Genomic DNA, 22,554 nt, shown 5'->3' on the forward strand with positions numbered 1-22,554 from the left:
TCAGATTACTCTAATAAAAAGAAAGGTACCTCGTGTCGAAATCTCGACCGTTGTGACGACACAAAGTACCTTCGCTAAAAAGTGAAGGTTTTGAAAATGTGAAGAGGCTTTCTTTGAAATTGTCTTCCTCATGGACATCAGTGACGTAATGGTCACGCTACACTGAGCTGAAATTGAGTTCTGTATTTTAGAATTTAAGGAATATAGAGAGCTGAATTTTTGAGTAGGCTAAATACAATTTCAGTGCAAAACAGTTTCAGTTTCAAAACATAAAATTCAATTTCAGATCATGCTTTTCAAACTCAATATCATCATTCAAATCCAGTTTCTAGTGTCCCAGATTTAATCCCATAGGCTCACAGTTTGGCTTACAGTCTCAGGGATGAGAACATCAAATCTGTTGTGACGTTTACCAGATCTCATTAGAGGAACAAAACCACATCAGATATCATCTGGATTATCACAGGTCAAATGAATATGCATTTACTCTTTGTGTTGTTACTTGGTTTATTTTACCATAAAATGCATTTGTTGAGACTATAGTGAAATGCAGGTCAGAAGCAGTGGTACTGTGTGTTCAAAAGCAGCAGGACTGTGTAAATAAAATTGGCTTCAAGTAATGAACAGAGGCCATGTTCAGAGTAAACAAAAGTGTAACAGTGATTTGCTTCATCCTGCTGCTAAAGATCAGCTGATCTAATTTTAGGCTACTCAAAGAGTAATTCATGGATAAATCTTTTAATTGTTTGTCATTATTTCGAATACCTACGGAATAATCTCAGGGAGAAAGTCATTTAATACGTGTGTTGTGTGTGTTAGAGGTGGACACACACTGGTGGACATGTTGCTAGAGGTGCTTTTAAAGTGCTAAAGGCATGATTACTGCCTGAGAAACACACAAGATTAGAACAGCAAATAGAGACAATCAACTGCCCAAGGCTAGTTTTTGTTTGTGATGTGAATTTATCTCAGTGACAAGGTTTCACAAATCTGTGTTTAAGGCTCTTATGAGAAGTCGTGACAGGTTATCAGAGGCTATAATGAACACTGATCACTCCTGATGACCTGTAAAAGTAAATAAGACTCAGACCAACAACAACAAGAGTGACATTCTTATACGGTTGCTTGCCTAACTGCCTGTAACTGCTGTGAGGGGGTGGGTGTCAGATATGACAGTTCACAGCCTTATTACCTCAGCCAAGGAGGTTATGTTTTTGGGAGAGTTTGTCTGTGAACAACATAACTCAAAAAGTAACAAAATGATCTTGATGAAAATTTCAAGAAGTGATTAAATTTTGGAGGTGATCCGGATCACTATCTGCATCCAGTTTTTTAAAAGGATTCTTTATCATTGTGAGATAGAGCTGTTTTCATCATATGTGTATATAACTCCATAGTAAATGTTTGGATTGCTTTGCAAAACAATACAAGACAAGGTCACAATAATTTCTGACAAATGTAAAAGTACAATCCAGATCCTGGCAATATCCTGGATACTAAGATCTGGAATATGAAATATGTACTGGGTAATCATAATTTTCAACACTATCAGAAAACAAATTATCGTACAAACCTGCAACTAACACCAAATTTTAGCAGACAGTCTGCTGAAAGGAAGTATAACATTAAAGTAGGACTAAAGTGTTGCATGACAATCACAATATGCTTGGTGGAGGTCTGCGCTCTCTGAGTGCTTTTCTAGTTTCTATTTTTCAACAGTAAATAATGTCATCTAGTGATGCATTTCACTTCCAAAAGAGAGAAAGCTAAAGGTTTTATTCTCCAGGACTTAGGTCTGCACACTGCGTGCAATTTGAAGCCTTAAAGCTGTGACATTTGAATGCCATGTGATGACTGGTTCCTGTATCAGGTCCTTAATACCAAGCAACAGACTGGGCAGAAATGACAGCAACCATCATAAATGTGCTGCTGGCATACTGTTTGGCATGTGGGACACATTCAACATACAGATAAATTTGTTCAAATGCCAGAGAATAGCTCCAAGCCGGAAAGACACCAAATCCCTCCTGGGAACTCATGATGAGATCAACACAGCAACCTCTTGTCACAATAACAGGTAATGTCACAACGAAGATCAAGCACCCTGGATTAGCTTAAAGCTAAGGATTCAAATGAGAGAGACCAACCTTTGTTGTGAATGTAAACAAACAAATGTCAACATCTATGTGTCCTTGAGCTGTGGATAGGAACCCTAAGCACAAAGGTGTGGGTGTAAATATTACATTTTGTGCCTGTTTAGCAAACTCTGAGTTTTGTATGCAGTGTAACCAAGTGGTGAGGAAACTCTTGCATATTAATAACTGCTGTAGCCTCACATTTCTTGACAGTTACCATCCAAAGCAAATACCGTGGTCAAATAGAAATCAAACTCCCCAATCACTCGCAGAGATTACAGAGGGAGGCTTAGTGCTCCGCGCTATTATTAATTAATGCAGAGGAGATAGGAACAGTGTTTCTGCTGTTTTAGGAGAGACGAGCAAGCGACTTTGTTGCCTCAGGGTGGAAAGAAGCTTTGAGCACAGCCCTGTCTCTACCTCTTTTCTTTCTTACTTTGCCTCTATGCCTCAGTCACTCTCTCTAAATTGCAGTCATGTTGCGAAAGCTGGCAAAAAGTGCAAGGGTGTGTGATAGGCCACATTGATACCACATCACAACATTTAGTTGAAAGAGTGCAAGTTCAAAGGTCTGAGTGTATTTTTTATAACTCTCATGGGATCCCACATGGAGTATATATTCTTACATGAAACCAGATGGAGATGTAACACATTAACTGTGTCACGCTGTCGCTCTGCTAGTTTGTTGGGATGAAGTTCAGGTTTGTTTGACAGCTGCTTGAAGAGGAGAGTTCAACAGAGGAGAGAGAGGTAGGACCAGGCTTCCAGGGTACGGATTTCAAGTGTGTTGGTTGCACTGGGTTGTGTAACCGCAGCATTGGAGTGCGTAGAAATCTGGGAACCCTATTGGATAAGTTAAAACATCAACAAAATACACAAGTAGTGGGTCTGACTCTGCAACGAGTTGCAGTGAGGTGAGGGTATATTTTAACTGATAGTCTGTGAAATATTTATTCTTCAACCACCAAAAACAGCAACTATAGCTGTTTGGAGACTGTTTTTTTTCCCTTCATATAAGTTCCCCTGAAATTCCCCAGGAAGAAAAAGATTTTTAAAAGTATCTGAAGTGCAGAAAAACACTCAAACAAAACAAAAACTTTTTTCCACTTGGAGAAAAAGTTTCAAACTTTTAATACCAAACTCCAAAACCCATAATCAATCTGCAAAGGAAAATGTTAAGATTATGTAAGGAAAGCATCTTTGAAGGGCAATGCCAATGAAGGGTTTCCAACTGAGAGTTTAGACTGACTGAGCTTTAACTGTTCAAGCAGCAAAGTTTGATTTTTCACTTCTGTCAAATTGAGAAAAGTTACTGTTGTAAAAGTCAATACCAACACTTGTTTTAAACAACACATAGAGTTGTGTGGGTTTGTTTTGCAGGATTACCTCCACAGGGATTCTCGCACAAATTAAAACAAACTGTTTTGTCAATGTTATCACCAGCTTTTCTTTCATTTTCTGCTTCTTTTCTGTAAAACAGTGACAGGAAGTGTTGACCTTTCAGTGCATTTTTCCACTGGGTCAGTTTGTCGGTCCCGTGACTCTCTCAACCTAAGGATGCCATGTGTTGTGGTTTAGCATCATCATTATGATCATCATCATCATCATCATCATCATCATCATCATCATAATTATCAAGTAAAGAGACTACTGCCCTGTTTGGACATACATTGTGAATTGGGTAAGGACTACTGCCAAACCAGAAAATTTTAATATGAATCCAGAGCTAAAATTAATTTTACTAATTTCAAGAGTTTTTGACATGAAAATAATCAGTTCACCTGCAAACCAGTCAGACCAGTTTCAAATAAAGCAAGTGGAACAAGAGAACCATGTTGTCAGAAATTCATTGGTTAGCCAAATATGTAACCAAATAATAGGCTGAAATCATAGACTGTAAAAAAAAATGGACGTCCACTTGCTCAGCTCGACGTGAGGTCTCCACAAAAACTGCTCCTCCTGGTGGCTGGCTGCAGTATAGGTTAAAAAATCTGGCTTTCCAGTCATTCCAGATGGGCTGTGGTCAAACTTTAAAAAAATCAATATACCTCGTAGAAATGTTTCTCACGTCCAATTGTTGTGGTGATTTGAAGATATCATTTGGCTGTCAAGTCCTCTTTTTTCTGAAAAGTTGACTTTCCATTAGTTATACGAGGTTAAAAACAAGGTTTTACGTAACGTTTCACGATGATTGACAGATGCCATTCTCAAGTATTTTTTTCGGGGATCGTAAAATATGTCGGGAGGTACAGTCAAGAAGTGATTAGACTCTCAAAAGAAAAATAATAATAATAATATTTTTGTCACCCAGCCCCACCCAGATTCTCCCAGAATCCCTCATCGTCTCTACTGCGCAGACTCTGGCTGCAAACTGCTACAATGGTGGTACCTGTGACGGGGGTATTTTGGCTTCAAAATCATACAATGATAAATGGGGGAGTCACGCCGTCCACTGTATATACAGTCTATGGCTGAAATAGTTCATCAACAGTACTGTGCAAAAAAACTAATGCCAGGTTAAGTTCAGAAAGTCAGCAAAGAACCCTTGAACACCCTGTTTTCTTTACCCATTGGAGATGTTAGGTTTTTGCACAAAATATATGCAGCCCAGATTATACAGCTGTTGCTTGTACTGACAGTCTCAGAGAGCAGCAGTAGGTAACTGAAATATTTTAACTTCAGCATAAATAAATAATGTGGAGTAATTGCTGTAAACTGCAAACAGCATTTTCATGTTTGCCAGCCTTTTCCCTGGTTTCTCCCTCTTTCTGCTTCCCTTTTTGATTCGCTGCACTGTAGGGGTAGACTGTGTCTTGTCTGGTGCATTCAGGGACCCCTCTCATGGTAGAAGAGTTTTAGTGTCTTGCCTGAAGCATCGCTTCCAAACAGCCATCTAACTGAGATTTGTGGGATACACATTTGATGAGTGAAAAAAAGCCACTGGGGCTGTTTTCCCACAAATGGAAATGCTGTAGATGTATGAAGATTTACAGCAGCTGCCCATGGGTAACACACTCCTACAATAAAATCTGTTCCTCTGTGAACGGCAATGTTGTATGTTTGTCCCTTTGAATGAAAACACAAAAAAATACTCAAATATAGTTTAGTAGAAATATAATAAATACATACATTTTTAAAACAGCAAATTTAAAAGATACCCTCACTATGTGTTTTTATACTCTACTGAAAAAAATAATGACCTGTGAATAGAATAAAGGAATAATAAGACTTTTAGATTTTCTGATCAAAAAAAACAGCTCTTTTGCATCAGGATGACTCATTGTTATAATTAGCCCACATACACTGATGCCCACAGTGAATCATGCACTTTTTCATATCTTACTCATACTTATAAAATAGTTTAAAGACAAAGAACCTCTTCAGAGCTGAAAAATACAAGAATATTTCATCAATGTCTGTAGAAATCTATAGAAACGTTATTTTTGTGTGCCTCCCTCTTCACTTGTCTGAAAATATGTGCGTGGATCTTGTCACAGCTAATTGCACTGTCAGACACAAACACAAACATGAAGATGGGGGGGGGGGGGTTTGGTTCACTAACACACAGTCAAGGTCTGGATATGCGTCATAAATGTAGAAAGCTATCAAAGCAAGCAAATGAAAAGGTAGTGCAGGAGGTTGAGTAAGAAGATATACAGAAAATAATAGAGGATGATAAATGAGAAACATGAGACCTACCCTGAGATCATCGTATTTACATCAGTCCTCCTCTTTATAAACCAGAATGCTGCATTCAAAAATGTTTGTATGGATAATAAACCTGTAATTGCATTCCTCCAGATTTTTTTTCATGTTCTGTTCAAGTGTGGATGCTCCCCCTGAACCAGCATTGCTTTTACTGCATGTTTAAATAAGTGTGTGTTTCTGTTCACGGGGAAACAGATCTGCATTTTTATCACCATCTTTGTTTGGGAGCATGTGCAGAATCATTGTACCAATTCAGTTCCTCCCTCGTGGTGGTAATAAATCGAGTTATGAAATAAAAACACCCCGCAGACAGAGAACAAGGGCTCTCTGCTTTCATTTGTGACAATAGATGCACCTGCCTTTGTTTGGCTTGTTGAAATAATATCAATATTTTCTCACGCAATAGTGGGAATATTTTTGTCAGTGAGTTGCAAGGAGTGATGTGTTGTGACAGAATTATAGCACCGAAAACAGCTACAAATAACAGTTTGAGCTCAAGTCTTTTGAAACTAATCGATTGAGTTTCTCTGTTGAAACATTTTTATTTTCTAAAATTGACCGGTTCAATTCTGCCAAGAACAGACAAACAATGTCATCCTATAAGACGTCATAGGATCAGAAAATGCTTTATTGTGATGTCCTGGAGGGCAGAAACAAACATCAAAGGCTGGTGTTTAATTTGTTGTTTCTACTGAGGAATCCCTTGAAAGCACTGTGGGGTGTTACTAACTGATTTAATAGCCAAACTCTTAAACTGATGTGACTAACATAGTGAGACAACATTATACAAGGGTTAAAATTGTTTTTTTATGATGCTGAATTATACTTCAATGTCATGTTATCAGGTGGCCTGAACCGTTTTTATGTGTGAGTTAGGTAAACAATAATAACGTTTCTGTAGCCTGCACCTAAAATCACTCTGCACCTGATGTACAATAAGGCTCTTCTTGTCTAACATTACACAGAAGCCTGCTTGCCTCTTTTTGTGCAGCTGCTGCAAGTTGATTAAAAGAGAAAGTTAACTTGGATTGTACGAAAATATACTCATCACTGGCAGCTTACTTTGTGAGAGAGAGCCTTGACAAGGAGCTAATTGGTTTTTTAATTATTTATATAACTAGACTCAAATGGGTGTTTACTTATTGAAGAGATTTCCAAGACTACACTGAAAGAAATATGGTACCAGTTTGTTGGCCACTAATCAGTCAAAGCACAAACATCTGCAGAGACAAAAGCTGCGATAATCTCCTCCTTTTGTGACCTTTTTTCTCCTCTCTTTTTTTCTTCTTTAAAAAGGCTCTTCACCTCTTCTATTACTTGTTCTTTTTTTCTTAGCTCTATGTAGAAGGTTTGCTTCGACTTTGTTTGATTGGTTAACTCTTTAGTTATATGACTTGAATTTTCACAAAAAGATCAGCAAAGCTTTACGTTTCTGTTTGAGTCTAGGGGCACTGTGTTATGAAATGAATAATGACTAATTGTATGTTTTTCTTTTTCCACACCTTTAGCATGTACACAGTTTGCTTCACAGCTTTCAGCCTGTAATTTAGCACGGCACAAACAGCTTGAGTGTTGCTGTGGTTTGAAATGGTTAGTATTAGTTCATAGAGGAAGCCTCATTGTTTAGAGTGAGGAAGCTCTATGAATACAGAAGAAAGAGGCAGAGAGAGGAAATGTTGAGGGTGGCTGCTAAAGAAAGGCATTTTTTTTTTTGCATTGCTGATTTCTAATCCACTGCTGACCTGAGAGTGAATCATTAAAAGTGAAATATTTAGCAGCCAGTTATAGAATACGTTAACTTTATAGCAGCACTGACAGACACTAAACCCTTTTTGGCCACAGGGTGAGGAAATAGAATGCTAACAGTTCAATTCCTTTGGATGGTGCTCGTATAGATTATTTAAAATGTTGCTAATGATGATAACAGATGGAATCATAACCACTGCTGCATTTTTACTTATGCATTTCTTATGGACACAGGATGAATATTCAGGTGGTCATAGTAATCAGTAGTCAACTCATCTACTGAGCACCATTTAGCAGGTATGGGGAGGAAATTACTTTTATGTTGCATCCATGAGCCTGGAGGTGATGAAGTGAACTTGCCAGTTAGTTGGTAATATATTTCAAGGATGAAAAAGCACCAAAAGTATCTGTGTTAAAATTGATTTTAGAAAAACTCATTATTTAAAAGATTTTTAAATAAATAAATAAATATATGTATGTATATATATATATATGTATGTATATATATATATATATATATATATATATATATATATATATATATATATATATATATATATATATATATATATATATATGTATGTATGTATATATATATATATATATATATATATATATATATGTATGTATATATATATATATATATATATATATATATATATATATATATATATATATATATATATATATATATATATATATATATATATATATATATATATATATATAGGATTTAATTCAGAGCTTACAACAAACAGTAATTGATGGTGTTATCTATAACATGGCGAGATGCCTGGTCTGCTTTGCACTACTCTCAACAGACAGTCAAATATGTGATTAATGTGTCATCTAGTTGTTTACATCTGTGCATTTGCCACCATAGAGTTACCTCATACTTTAAACAAGCCATGACCTACACCATGAAAGATGTATAGACTCTGTGTTTCTGACTTTCTGTCTTGTTTATTTATGAGTCAATGTATTTTTGATGTGTTTCATGTTTTTATGTATTTACAGTCTTCTTATGGGCCCATATGTTCTCAGTGTGTAGCACTTTGGTAAACTTTAGTGTTTATGAAAATGTGCTTTGTGAATAAAACATGATTGGTTCAGAAAACGGCTGCATACAAATAAATGTGAACCCTCGTTGTTCCAGCAGTACATGTTTCCTTGACTTCACAATACCCAACTGTTTTGTGATTTTTGGGTAAGTGAAAATTGGATTTTCAGCCACAAAAGTTCATAGTGAGGGTTAATGAAGCTCTGACCCTAAGGTGTTTACTTTGGTACTGATAAAGTAATGCCAATTCACACTCATGTTTGTCTGACTCACACCTGTGCATAGAAGTGTGAATATAAGAGTTTCCATTTCTTTCCTTTATCTGGGTGTCATAATTTCCAAAAAATTGGCAAATTCTGTCAAAATTTGGATCATGAACTCATCAACCCCCTCCATGAGTGAGCTACCACCTTATCGTGGTGGAGGGGTTTGCGTGTCCCAATGATCCTAGGAGCTAAGTTGTCGGGGGCTTTATGCCCCTGGTAGGGTCTCCCATGGCAAACAGGTCCTAGGGGAGGGGCCAGACAAAGTGTAGCTCACACAGACCCCTTATGATGAGTACAAACAATGGTTCAGCGTTTCCCTTGCCCGGACGTGGGTCACCGGGGCCCCCTCCTGGAGCCAGGCCTGGGGGTGGGGCTCGATGGCGAGCGCCTGGTGGCCGGGCCTGTTCCCATGGGGCCCGGCCGGGCACAGCCCGAAGAGGCAACGTGGGACCCCCTTCCCGTGGACTCACCACCCGCAGGAGGGGCCATAGGGGTCGGGTGCAGTGTGAGTTGGGCGGCAGCCGAAGGCAGGGACCTTGGCGGTCTGATCCTCGGCTGCAGAAGCTAGCTCTAGGGACGTGGAACGTCACCTCTCTGGCGGGGAAGGAGCCTGAGCTGGTGCGCGAGGTTGAGAAGTTCCGGCTAGACATAGTCGGCCTCACCTCAACGCACAGCAAGGGCTCTGGATCCAGCCTTCTCGAGAGGGGTTGGACTCTCTTCTACTCTGGAGTTGCCGATGGTGAGAGGCGGCGGGCTGGGGTGGCGATACTCGTTGCCCCCAGGCTCGGTGCCTGTACGTTGGAGTTCACTCCGGTGGACGAGAGGGTAGCCTCCCTCCGCCTTCGGGTGGGGGGACGGATCCTGACTGTTGTTTGTGGCTATGGTCCAAATAGCAGTTCAGAGTATCCACCCTTTCTGGAGTCCTTGGAGGGAGTGCTTGAGAGTGCTCCGTCTGGGGATTCCCTCGTCCTACTGGGGGACTTCAACGCTCACGTCGGCAATGACAGTGAGACCTGGAGGGGCGTGATTGGAAGGAACGGCCCCCCCGATCTGAACCCGAGTGGTGTTTTGTTGTTGGATTTCTGTGCTCGTCACAGGTTGTCCATAACGAACACCATGTTCAAGCATAAGGGTGTCCATATGTGCACCTGGCACCAGGACACCCTAGGTCGCAGTTCGATGATCGACTTTGTAGTCGTGTCATCGGACTTGCGGCCGCATGTCTTGGACACTCGGGTAAAGAGAGGGGCGGAGCTGTCAACCGATCACCACCTGGTGGTGAGTTGGCTCCGATGGTGGGGGAAGATGCCGGTCAGACCTGGTAGACCCAAACGTATCGTGAGGGTCTGCTGGGAACGTCTGGCAGAATCTCCCGTCAGAGAGAGCTTTAACTCCCACCTCCGGGAGAGCTTCAACTGTGTTCCGGGGGATGTAGGGGACATTGAGTCTGAATGGACTTTGTTCCGTGCATCCATTGTTGAGGCGGCTGATGGGAGCTGTGGCCGTAAGGTGGTTGGTGCCTGTCGGGGCGGCAACACCCGAACCCGCTGGTGGACACCAGTGGTGAGGGATGCCGTCCAGCTGAAGAAGGAGTCCTATCGCGCCTTTTTGGCGTGTGGGACTCCTGAGGCAGCAGACAGGTATCGACAGGCCAAGCGGAATGCAGCTTCGGCGGTCACTGAGGCAAAAACCCGGACATGGGAGGAGTTCGGTGAGGCCATGGAGAACGACTTCCGGACAGCTTCGAAGAGGTTCTGGACCACCATCCGGCATCTCAGGAGGGGGAAGCAGTGCACTGTAAACACTGTGCTCAGTGGAGACGGTGCGCTGCTGACCTCGACTCGGGATGTTGTGGATCGGTGGAAGGAATACTTCGAAGACCTCCTCAATCCCACCGGCACGTCTTCCTTGGAGGAAGCAGGGTCTGGGAATGATGGGGTGGGCTCGTCCATCTCTGGGGTCGAAGTCGCCGAGGTGGTTAAAAAGCTCCTCGGTGGCAGGGCCCCGGGGGTGGATGAGATCCGCCCGGAGTTCCTTAAGGCCCTGGATGTTGTGGGTCTGTCGTGGCTGACACGACTTTGCAACATCGCGTGGACATCGGGGGTAGTGCCTCTGGATTGGCAGACTGGGGTGGTGGTCCCCCTTTTTAAGAAGGGGGACCGGAGGGTGTGTTCCAACTACAGGGGGATCACACTCCTCAGCCTCCCTGGTAAGGTCTATTCGGGGGTACTGGAGAGGAGGGTCCGTAAGATCGTCGAACCTCGGATTCAGGAGGAGCAATGTGGTTTTCGTCCTGGCCGTGGAACTGTGGACCAGCTCTATACCCTCAGCAGGGTTCTTGAGGGTGCATGGGAGTTTGCCCAACCTGTCCACATGTGTTTTGTGGACTTGGAGAAGGCATTCGACCGTGTCCCTCGGGGAGTCCTGTGGGGGGTTCTCCGGGAGTATGGGGTGTCGGGCTGCTTGTTACGAGCCGTCCGTTCCCTGTACGACCGGTGCCAGAGCTTGGTCCGCATTGCTGGCAGTAAGTCGGACTCGTTTCCAGTGAGGGTTGGACTCCGCCAGGGCTGCCCTTTGTCACCGATTCTGTTCATAACTTTTATGGACAGAATTTCTAGGCGCAGCCAGGGTGTCGAGGGGGTCCAGTTTGGTGACCTCAGGATTGGATCACTGCTTTTTGCAGATGATGTGGTCCTGTTGGCTTCATCAAGCCGTGACCTTCAACTCTCTCTGGAGCGGTTCGCAGCCCAGTGTGAAGCGGCTGGGATGAGAATCAGCACCTCCAAATCTGAGTCCATGGTCCTCAGCCGGAAAAGGGTGGACTGCCCTCTCCGGGTCGGGGATGAGATCCTGCCCCAAGTGGAGGAGTTAAAGTATCTCGGGGTCTTGTTCACGAGTGAGGGAAGGATGGAGCGAGAGATCGGCAGGCGGATCGGTGCGGCGTCCGCAGTAATGCGGACTCTGCACAGGTCTGTTGTGGCGAAGAGGGAGCTGAGCCGGAAGGCGAAGCTCTCTGTTTACCGGTCGATCTTCGTTCCCACCCTCACCTATGGTCATGAGCTTTGGGTAGTGACCGAAAGAACAAGATCGCGGGTACAAGCGGCCGAAATGAGCTTCCTCCGTAGGGTGGCCGGGCTCTCCCTTAGAGATAGGGTGAGAAGCTCGGCTATCCGGGAGGAGCTCGGAGTAGAGCCGCTACTCCTCCGCGTTGAGAGGAGCCAGATGAGGTGGCTCGGGCATCTGATGAGGATGCCTCCCGGACGCCTCCCTGGTGAGGTGTTCAGGGCACGTCCCACCGGGAGGAGACCCCGGGGCAGACCCAGGACACGCTGGAGAGACTACATCTCTCGGCTGGCCTGGGAACGTCTTGGGATCCCCCCGGAAGAGCTGGCCGAAGTGGCTAGGGAGAGGGAAGTCTGGGCTTCCCTGCTTAGGCTGCTGCCCCCGCGACCCGACCCCGGATAAGCGGAAGAAGATGGATGGATGGATGGAACTCATCAACATTAAACACAAACAACATCTGGCTTTATTATGTTTCCCTCCTGTAGATATTCTGCAGGGGCAACCTGTACTCCAACCTTGGCTCAGCATCGCCCTAGACAATCGGGTTTAGTTAAAAGAGATACAAATAACAAATTTAATTATTTTTTAGTGCACTATTACAAAAGGTTAAGCCCAGCAATTCTGGCACAATGCTTAAATACAGTGCAGAGATCTGGTAATGTGAGACTGCAATAAAACCAACAGTAGGCTAGTACATTTAAACTAACATGGCCATGCTACTGTAAGTGAACCCTGCTTAAAAAATTCATGGTTGGCAAAGCAGCAGCAGGACGTGAGCACAATTAGCTCAATGGAGAGCACATTGTTTTTAATGCCAGGCTCCATGGAATATTAGACTTCTCATCACTCACTCTCTCTGTGTCGATGTGTGTGGGCGTACTTACACGTGTAATTTTTTTTTAACCAAAAAAAGGCTTGGGATTAGAATACCATGCAATTTTAAGCTGCCTTCTTAGATTTGTTGATGTTAATAGCATTGTGACATTCACACACACAAGTGAAACAATTTTATTAATGTTTAGAAAATTACAAACTGTTGACAAAATATAAAAAGTTTTTTTTCCCAATTCATTACTCATAAAATTCGTAGCTGATCTGAATATACTTCACCCTGTTTTCATCAAAACATACCATTCCTGTCCTCTCCTGACATGCCTACAGATCCTGGGTTGCAGATGTAATAATTATCAGAGCTTACATACAAAATCTATGTTTGATGGAGGGACCTAGTTGTTCTTGCAGCTTATTCTTTAATAACCCATTGTTTCAGCTCTCTTGAGATTTGATTTGCTCCATATGAGCAGCATGCCTGGGCACAATGTGTGCACAGAACATCATTAACTTCTCCTGCTAGTCAAACAGACACTGTTATAATCCAAAAAGACCACCTCTGAGTTGTTCTGCACCAAATGATGGCTCTGAACACACAGTTCACTGCTCTCCTCATTGCTTTACTCTTGTTTAATTTCAAGCCCTGCTCTCACTCACACACACACACACACACACACACACACACACACACACACACACACACACACACACACACACACACACACACACACACACACACACACAATTTGGCATTTCATCAAATTATTCACGTAGCTGCTAATTCTCTACTGGTTTTATTCATCATTAAAGTGAATCAAAGTTTGTTTTTGTCGGCTCTGCTACAGGATATCTGTCCATCGTCTGTACCACAAGTTGTGGCTCCTTTCTTATCAAATCCCTACTACCTGGTTAACCAGCTTTTACTCAGCCTGTTGTCAGTGGAAAAGAGAGCTTGCATGAAGTCTTGATTAATGACTGCACAGCTGAATTAAATGATTAAGTGTTAAAAAAAAGAAAAACAGTTCCTTACAAATGGAACTTCAGGTAGAACTAGATCCACAGCTCAACGCACACTCATCAACAGTAGATGAAGAAAATATGGAAAAAGCAACCTGAGAAATGCTTACTTTTTTTTCACCTTGAAATACAACTGCAAATCTGGAAATGATTTTCAGGCTGGGGTAAAAATATAATCTGTTTGCACAAAAGTGACTAAGTGATTGATGTATGAATGCAGAAATAGATCCATTTCCAACTTCTCTGAAAGAAATGTATTTCAACGAACGACCCAAGACAATCATAAGCATGATATTGTAGCACAATAAGTAGAATTTAGACTGAGAAAAGCACATTCAACATAATTGCATGGAGCCTTTCTTCCTCTTTTTTTTCTTCCTCCCTGATACAGTTCTCTGGGGGGGTTGTACTGTACTACTGGGGTCAATATGTTTGTATAGTCATATCCATCAAGTCTCATACTCTACCCCTTCTCTAGTGATAAAAAAAGTAATTACAAGAGAAAATACTGAAAATCGGAGTAAAGTTCAAAGTAATTCAACATGTTTCATAGCTTTTTAGCACTTTCCAGCCAGAAGCAGAGGTTAGCATTCAATGAAAGAAAAATGTAGCTGTTTGCTAAGTGTGCTCACATTCCTGTTTCACAATTTGTGCTTAATGATAGAAGTAGATGTAGTAAAATACTAGTATTAGTTGTTCACTAAATAATAACCATTAACTATTGTTTTACAGAGTTAAGTCGTCATACATGTAACCTGTTGCATCATACAGTTCTTTCATGATATTGTATCAAGTATGAGCTAGCAGTGCTGATATCAGCTGTTTCACAGTTTAACATGTGTGGCTTTTTATTTTGATTTTGTCTTTTTAACCTCTTAAATTTAACAATACAATGTCCTCAGCCCACTAGCGCATATTAGTTACTGCAGTGGACAGCTATTTAAAGTAATTTTCTCCTAAGTGCAATGGTTTCTACAGAAGATTTGCAAATCAGAGTGTGTCAAGATTTTTTTGTCTAGGGTTTTTGTTCTTCATAGAGCATGAAAAAAAAAATTATTTTATTTTATTTTTTTTAAGATAGTTTGAGACATGCATCAAAGGGTTCAAAGCTTGTCATCTATAAGATAGACATGAGGTAAAGTTAAATGTGTAAAATAAACTAAAAAATGTTTCCAAAGCATAAAAAATGATTACAAAAAGTACATTTTATTTCATTTTTGCATCAAGTTTATGTTGTTTTATGTTGAGGTGTGTGTAGTCCACTGGAATGGAGATATTGGTAACTTTTTGAAAATTTAAATATTCAAAGAATAAAAATGAAAAAATTATTTTCATGCCCTGAGATAAATGACTACAATCCAGGAAAAAATATTGACACAGTCTCTCATAACTCATGCATAAGTGATTATCTGAATGTTATGTTGTAGACATGCAACCTGAAATGCAGAACATCATAATTGGAGCATTGCAGCAGGATGTCGCTGGAAAATGGTCACAATGTGAAAATAACAGATTGTAATACACCTGATCTGTCCAAGGAAGGTTAAGGATAAGGGACATGGGAAGAATAGACTGGATGTTGAAAATGCCCAAGGAAAAAAAAGTGTCAGCAAGAAGAGAACTGGTATGGACTGAATGGAAAAGTGAATAAAGGAGCCAGTGAATGACGAGGGCATGAACAGATAGCTCTGCTTGTGACTACAGATAGGAGCATTGTGCTAATGACAAAAACAGACTCAGAGGTCTTCCCCTGCCCTCAGACAGACGCTCAGTGTGGGCGGCTGGCACTCTGCAGATATCTGAGCCATGCAGAAAATAAATTCACGACATGCCACTGAAAAACCCACACCAACTTCAGTGGGCATGTCCTGTAGTCGGAGCAGTGGGCACCTTACGATGTGGCACAGCCTGAATCCAAACAATACCCAATATTGTCAGCAACACTGGTGACATTGCAATGAGATACAAGTACAATGTCAAACCTTCTAAGGAAGTGGAGCTTTGAAAGGCTTTTTAAGGAAGTTGTACTCCTGAGGAGATCTGTGATGATTCAGCAACAAGATGTGGAGTGTTTGAGTGCTTAAGTATCCAAGAATAGGATGCAGTACAGCTGGTCTCGGAGGAAACATGCCCTAATGACTCTGCAAACACTAACACAAGCTAAGCAGGAGATCAGTTTCTAAAACGCTCTGATAACTACATCATATTCACTTCTGGTCTGTCTGTTTTCAATAAAAAGCCCTCTGTTCTCAGTGGTATCTCTTTATTGATTAAAACAAAAAACCCAAAAAGCTTGGCATCCATCCCCATAACAAGGTATTTGGGACTCATCAAGATATGTCTTTCAAATCCCTAATACAACAAGTTTCAAGGATTTTAATGTCTATCTACTTTGCAAAATTATCATAGTTGCATACAACTGGACCAAAAAGGATGCAGAAACACTGGTGTGTTTGCGTTTGTTTTCCAGAGGTTGGGTTATTGTAATTCCCTTTCATCCGGCTGCCCTAACAAGCCTCTGAAGACTTTTCAGCTGGTCCAAAATGCTGCATTCTTGAGTGCTGACTGGGAATGAGAGCACATCTCTTCAATACCAGAATGTATTTAAAACTCTTTCCTCTGGCTTACAAAGCTCATAATGAAGTAAGGGTGCTTTATCACCCTTGAAGAACATCATGCTCCCAGAATGCAGGCCTGCTGGTGGTGCTTAATGTCTCCTAAAGAAGTATGGGAGGTAGAGCCTTCATTCATATGGGTATGTCAGTTAGTGGTATGTGGACGGGTATGAATGTGTTATTCAAAACTGATGGTTCCCTTCAATAGAAGTCTCAGCCATCAGTGTGTGAATGTGGTGTGGATGAGTGAAAGAGACTACAAGTGTGAAAGTGTTTTGAGTGGTCTGATAGACTAGGGAGGCACTATATAAGTACACGTCCACTCACCATTTACCATGAGGCCGCTCTCCTTTGAATTATCCAGCAGTGAGGGTCCAGGAGGCACACACCCTCTTTAATTTAAGAGTAGGCTCAAAAAGGTGTTTTTGATAAAGCTTAAAGCTGACTGGCTTGAAATGACTCCAAGCTATACAGTTGGATAACCTGTCCAGGAGTGTGAGCAACAAAATACTGCCATTGTACTACTGTTTTTTGGAAAAAGAAGTGGTTAATAGAGTATCTTTTAAAATTTAAGAACGTTAGTTAAAGCAAATGTTTATATGAGCTAAACATTGGTTAATATACATCAAAAAGCCAACAGCTAAATGTATACCTGTCTTGGAAATGCCAGCATCACTTTTCCCTCCTCTGGGACATGAGTATACAGTGGTCAGTTGTGCACTGCAAAGAGTGGTACTGGTAACGCAACTGCTTGATCAACCAAGGGAGGGATACTCTTCTGAAAAAAGCTAGGCTTGATTTGAAATCACCTCCAGCTTCACCATCTTCAGCCCCGAAAGAGTGAACAGACTGACAGGAGGTACGTTTGTTGAAGTCATGCTTACCACTTAAAGTATTAAGTCTCCTGATCGTAGACAACTGATCAGCAAAATAAACCATTGAGATGAACTAAGTGAAGTAACTATAATTACTTTCTTTCATAATGGAGTAAATATCATTTTAAAGCATTCATCTACATAAACATTTAATAAAAATTGATATGGTTGGCGTGGGGGCTGCACGGTGGTGCAATGGTAAGCGCTGCAGCCTCACGGCAAGAAGGTCACTGGTTTAAATCCCCACCTCGGCAGGTGGGCCTTTCTGTGTGGAGTTTGCATGTTCTCCCTGTGCATGCGTGGGTTCTCTCCGGGTACTCCGGCTTCCTCCCACAGTCCAAAAACATGCTCACCAGGTTAATCGGTCACACCAAATTGTCCCTAGGTGTGAGCGAGTGCGTGCATGGTTGTCTGTCTATGTCTCAGCTGGCGACCAGTCTGGGGTGTACCCTGCCTCTCACCCAAATGATTGCTGGGGCTCCAGCCACCCGCGACCCTAAACAGGATAAGCGGTATAGAAAATGGATGGATGGTGTGTTTGTTCATTCATTAGCTGAATTTCTGAGTCTTGAAATGACCATTTTCTCTCTCCAAACACCATCATCACTCTTTCATTTCTTGTTTAATCTATCTGACTCACTCTATTTACTGGCTTTTATTACTATCCCCAAGTTTTTATTTATGGTTTACCTGACTCACTGAAAGATACTTCAATCGAAAAACCCTTACCTTTTAGACATTTACATAATTGATTTTACACTTCCTAACCTCATTTGTAGATACTTTACATAATAACTTTTTTAGATTTGTTTGAAAACCAAATCCATTACTATCCCTGTTGACATGTTTCTAAGCATATTTATATTATTTAATATACTCTTTTCATTATCTCAGCTGAAGTACATAAAAAGGATCTGCATTTTGACATTTACCCTCATGTCTTTGTTTTTTCCCTTTTTTTCCTGTTTGATTTCCCTTTTATTCTATCATTGACTGTAGACTTAAAGAGTTTACAAAAGGCTACTTTGGGGAATTTCGTTTATATATTTTCTTGCCAAAGGTTAGTTAAAAAGGTAAATAGCACAGCATGTTTCCTTTTTTGTCAGTTGTATTCAAGACATGTGGAGGACTATCCAATAATTCTCTATCAACTTATTTGGCTTTTTACACAACCATCAAGAAAATAACTTATCCTGTCCTTAAAATTGTCCCCTCTGAGTAAATGGTGACTGAATCCACCCACACTTTCCAACAGTATTTTCATACACAACAGTTACAAATGGCTCAATAGCCCCAGCAATGTGCTCACTGTACTTAATGTCTCTATATATAATCAGAATCATTCAGCGGTTATGATGATAGACACAGCCCAGCATAGTTTGTTGTAAGCCATCATCTCAATCAAGCATAAGACATTAAAACATGACATGATACGGCTCAAAGCACACAACAACATGAACAGCATGTTAACATTGTTTGCCAATCGCAGCCAAGTCGTGTCTCTTGGTCAATAACACGTGACACAGCTGGTGAGTGTGCAGTGGTTTTGTCTACCTCCGACACAACATGCCCAAAAAAAATGATCAGAACTCAAACCTTCTGTTATCAGCTCTGGGTCCAATTAGCTGAGCAGCACTGTGTCACACTGATAAATTCACTGTGTCACTGCCATCTGTTAGAGAACACATTTTGTGCGCTATTTACCTCTTATCTTAATACGTTAAATTCTCTGGGTGCTTTCAGTAATGGGGGCTAACAGGGGCTTTCATGTCATCTTCAAATTTTGCAGATCTGCAGATATTTTTTGCCAAATACCACTATAGCTCCAGGGGTGGCAATTTTTAGTTCACCAACTAAGTAAAATCTAAAATATTTAAATAAATGGTGGGTAGGGAATAGAAGGCACTCTGTATGGACAAATTTATACACAAATTTCCACGGATTAAAAAAATAATTGTGAGTTCTTTGGTCACCCACAAATCTTTATTTAGAGCCAACATTGAGTCGAGCCAATGCTGTAGGTAGAAATTGAATTTCATGTGGGTAGTTGTAGAAAAGGGGAGACATTTTTTTAGCAGTAAAAAAAAAAGAAAATCATGAAAAATGTATAGGTGGTGTGGATTTGATAACACCAAATTATTTGTGTAATTCTAAGAAAAATAAGCGTGGAAACATCCAACAACAAATGTGGATTTATTTGCAACATATTAGTAGGGAGATTGGGCAAATAAGAGGCATTCCTGAGTTGGGACAAGGTTCACCACTGAGTGAGAAATTACATGAGTAAATATTTTCACAATTTCAAAATCATGTTCCTAAGCACAAACTTGTAAAGAATTTTGATTGCTCATCTTTTAAAGCACTTAATATCTTTGCAAGATCGGAGAATCTGGAATAAAAGGTGATAAGACTGGTAACTGATACTCGATGGTCTGGATCTTTTGGCTCTTGGGCAGCTCTGCATTAAAAACAAGCACAACTCTGTAGTTGAAGTCACTGCATGGGCCTCAACACAAAGCAACAGTCTGCCTCTACATGGCTCAGGTGTAGAATGCTTCCTCTGGCCCTGGAAACAGTTCATTTTCTCTCTGTATCAGATGATGACACAAAGTGTTCTCTGTGGAGAGGTTAAAAAGGAAATGATTTTTTTTTCATTCCACCGCCTATCAAATTTTCATCTTAGATGTCATCTCTCTGGCAAATTATCAGACAACTGTCCTGATTTGATCTGCATGTCAGACGAGACCTTTCTGTTAGTTACCACGGAGATTGTTTCAGCTTGCCCAGTTTGTGGCAAATGCACAATGTGCCAGGTACAAATGAGCAGATGTTAACATGCTGTCTGACTGGAGACTTTAAAATCCAGCTATGAATTTAATGAGAACAGACTGTCCACACATTTATCTTCAAGACATCATATTGGATTTGTGTATCCAGAAATGACCAGTTTAATGTGCAGTGGTTTCTGCAGCTACAAAGTGAGATTTGAAACTCCTTTACAATTTCAAAGCAAGAAAATTGGAGATCAATCATTTTGCACATCAGAAAATACACTTTCATGTTGTGGGGCAAACTCATCCATTGCACCAGACACAGTCAGCAATAAAGAAGGTCGTTTTGAAGCACCAGCACAGGCAATCGTGCGTCACTCTGACTTTAAGGTCATAGTTGTGTGTTGAGAGATGCAAAGAAAAAAACACTTTGAGATTTGATTTAAGCTGCCTGAGTGCTGGGGAAATCTATGTGGCTTTGATGTGCTTTGGAAATTGCACATTTTATGTTCCCAGACAAACTTTCAAACACCAGGCATACAATCCGTAGGTCAAATACAAAGTGCTAGAAAACAGAGTGAGGGCAGACTGAGCAGGGCTTTGGACTGCAGGCATGAAAACAGACCTGTCTCACCACAGCATGACGGCACCTGCTCTTAAACACAGAGTAAGAGAACCACTGACATAACTGAAGACTCTCGATGGGAAATAAGACTCTGAGTCCAACAGAGGAAGTTTTTACTTAATGTCAGTCAAGGTATCCCGTAAGGTATAATGTACAGCAGTATAAAGGGTAGCAGGGAGCAGCTGCGACTTTTATTGGAACAGATCCTCCACCACCTGTCAATCAGTGCCAGACAGGCCATTACAAAGCCAGTCGTCTGCACTTGTCCAGCTGTTGGCAATGAATGCAGTCAGACGTTTCCTCTGGACAGCACTCACCCTCAAGGTTAGACAGCTCTTCACTGAAGCTCTTCTTGTTCATTCATTCTTCTCCCTGCCCCCCCTATCTCCCCTGCATCCCGTCTCTCTTCTGTGATGATTTAATGCCAGCTGTCTGTTCTCTCACTCCTTCCTCATATCCTTCCATCGACTCCTCCCAGATTTCCTCCCTTCCTCTCACAGCCTGATGAAGTCAGAGTGCAGCTTGGGTATAAACAGCCACTGCAGGCCATCTATAGTCATCTCATTACACAGGACTGCAGGGGAAACTGTCTTAACCAATTTCACAACTATCCTTCCTTAACCTCCCCCTCTTCTTTCCTAGATACATCAGGGTCAAGTAAGCAATTAAAGGGCCTAAACAGGATGCCAGTTGGACTGCAGAAACAGAAATGATGCAGCAAGCCTGGATGGTTTCCAATGAAGCAACAAAGAACAACAAAGGCTTGTTTAATTGTTTTGTATCAGTGGAACTCCAGCAGCGGCAGCATTTACCTGTATTATATCAATAAGTACTTAGCTGACTACTGCAAGTGGCACTGAAAATATGTGCATTATTGAGTGACAGCACATTATTGGGCAATATTTTTTAATTGTCTGAACACAAACCGTGAAAGGCAACAAGGAAAGTTGTTGTGGGGAAATGTCAAACAAATTAAGAAGAGACAGTATGTAAAATAAAGATGTTAGAAATCATCTATCTGAATATGCATATTTACTCAAAATAAAGAGTGACAACAGCCACATTAATCAAAAGTGGAAATTTGACTGATTATTCTAATAAAGAGTATAACTTGGCTATTACTCTGGCGAGTAAGAGTCTCTATGAAACACAGATGAAACACAGCTGGGGGTGCTGAAAGCCTTTCAGCCAATGTCATGATGCCATACTTTCTGCTCTACAGCCATTTATTTGATTCAGGATTATCTTGTAATTTCGGCAGCAATTCAAAGGATTTTAGACAACAACAAATTCCACACAAATAAGGCAAAAAAGAAGTTAAAAGAAGTGTGTGGAGCCAAGCTTCACACTTGTTTAAGAAAAAGCTTTATCTGTTTGCTGTTTTGTTTCACTTTGGTTGTGTCTTTCTTCCTCCACGCTATGTCCACCATTATAGCTGCTCGGGATAGCTTCTTCCACTTGATAATCACGCTTACTTTCCTCCCAATAATGTCCTGATACAACCAAAACATCAACATACAGGCTGAGGAGAGGGTTTGAAGCAGACACAGACACTGACACACATGTATAGAGGCCCGTAGTAGGAGATGACTGAGCAGGATTATTCTTGTAAAAGTTGACATTTTAGTTCTTATGGAAAATCCTCTACCTTTAAGACTACATGAATTAAAGCAGTGAGGGCAAAGCTATCTCATACCAGAGATGAGAAGGTATGCTGACATGGTCGAGAACCTACTCCGTCCCCATTGGGACTATGACTGCATCACCTGTAACTGTCAGCAAAGACTCCAGTCCACAGTACCTCTGTGCATGACCACATGAGCTCTCCCTCTCTCAGAGGTT

At 41.3% G+C, this 22,554-nt stretch overlaps 1 protein-coding gene across 3 annotated transcripts in view; it reads right to left on the bottom strand.

Annotated features, from left to right (window-relative positions):
* Nucleotides 1–22,554, bottom strand: part of drp2 (dystrophin related protein 2) — a 95,032-nt gene that overhangs the window by 67,094 nt on the left and 5,384 nt on the right. The gene's annotated exons all lie outside the window — the stretch shown is intronic.

This window comes from Halichoeres trimaculatus, unplaced genomic scaffold, assembly GCF_033239565.1.
Source record: "Halichoeres trimaculatus isolate MK-OKI-2021-1 unplaced genomic scaffold, fHalTri1.1 fHalTri1_scaffold_7, whole genome shotgun sequence".
Classification (NCBI taxonomy): Eukaryota; Metazoa; Chordata; class Actinopteri; order Labriformes; family Labridae; genus Halichoeres; species Halichoeres trimaculatus.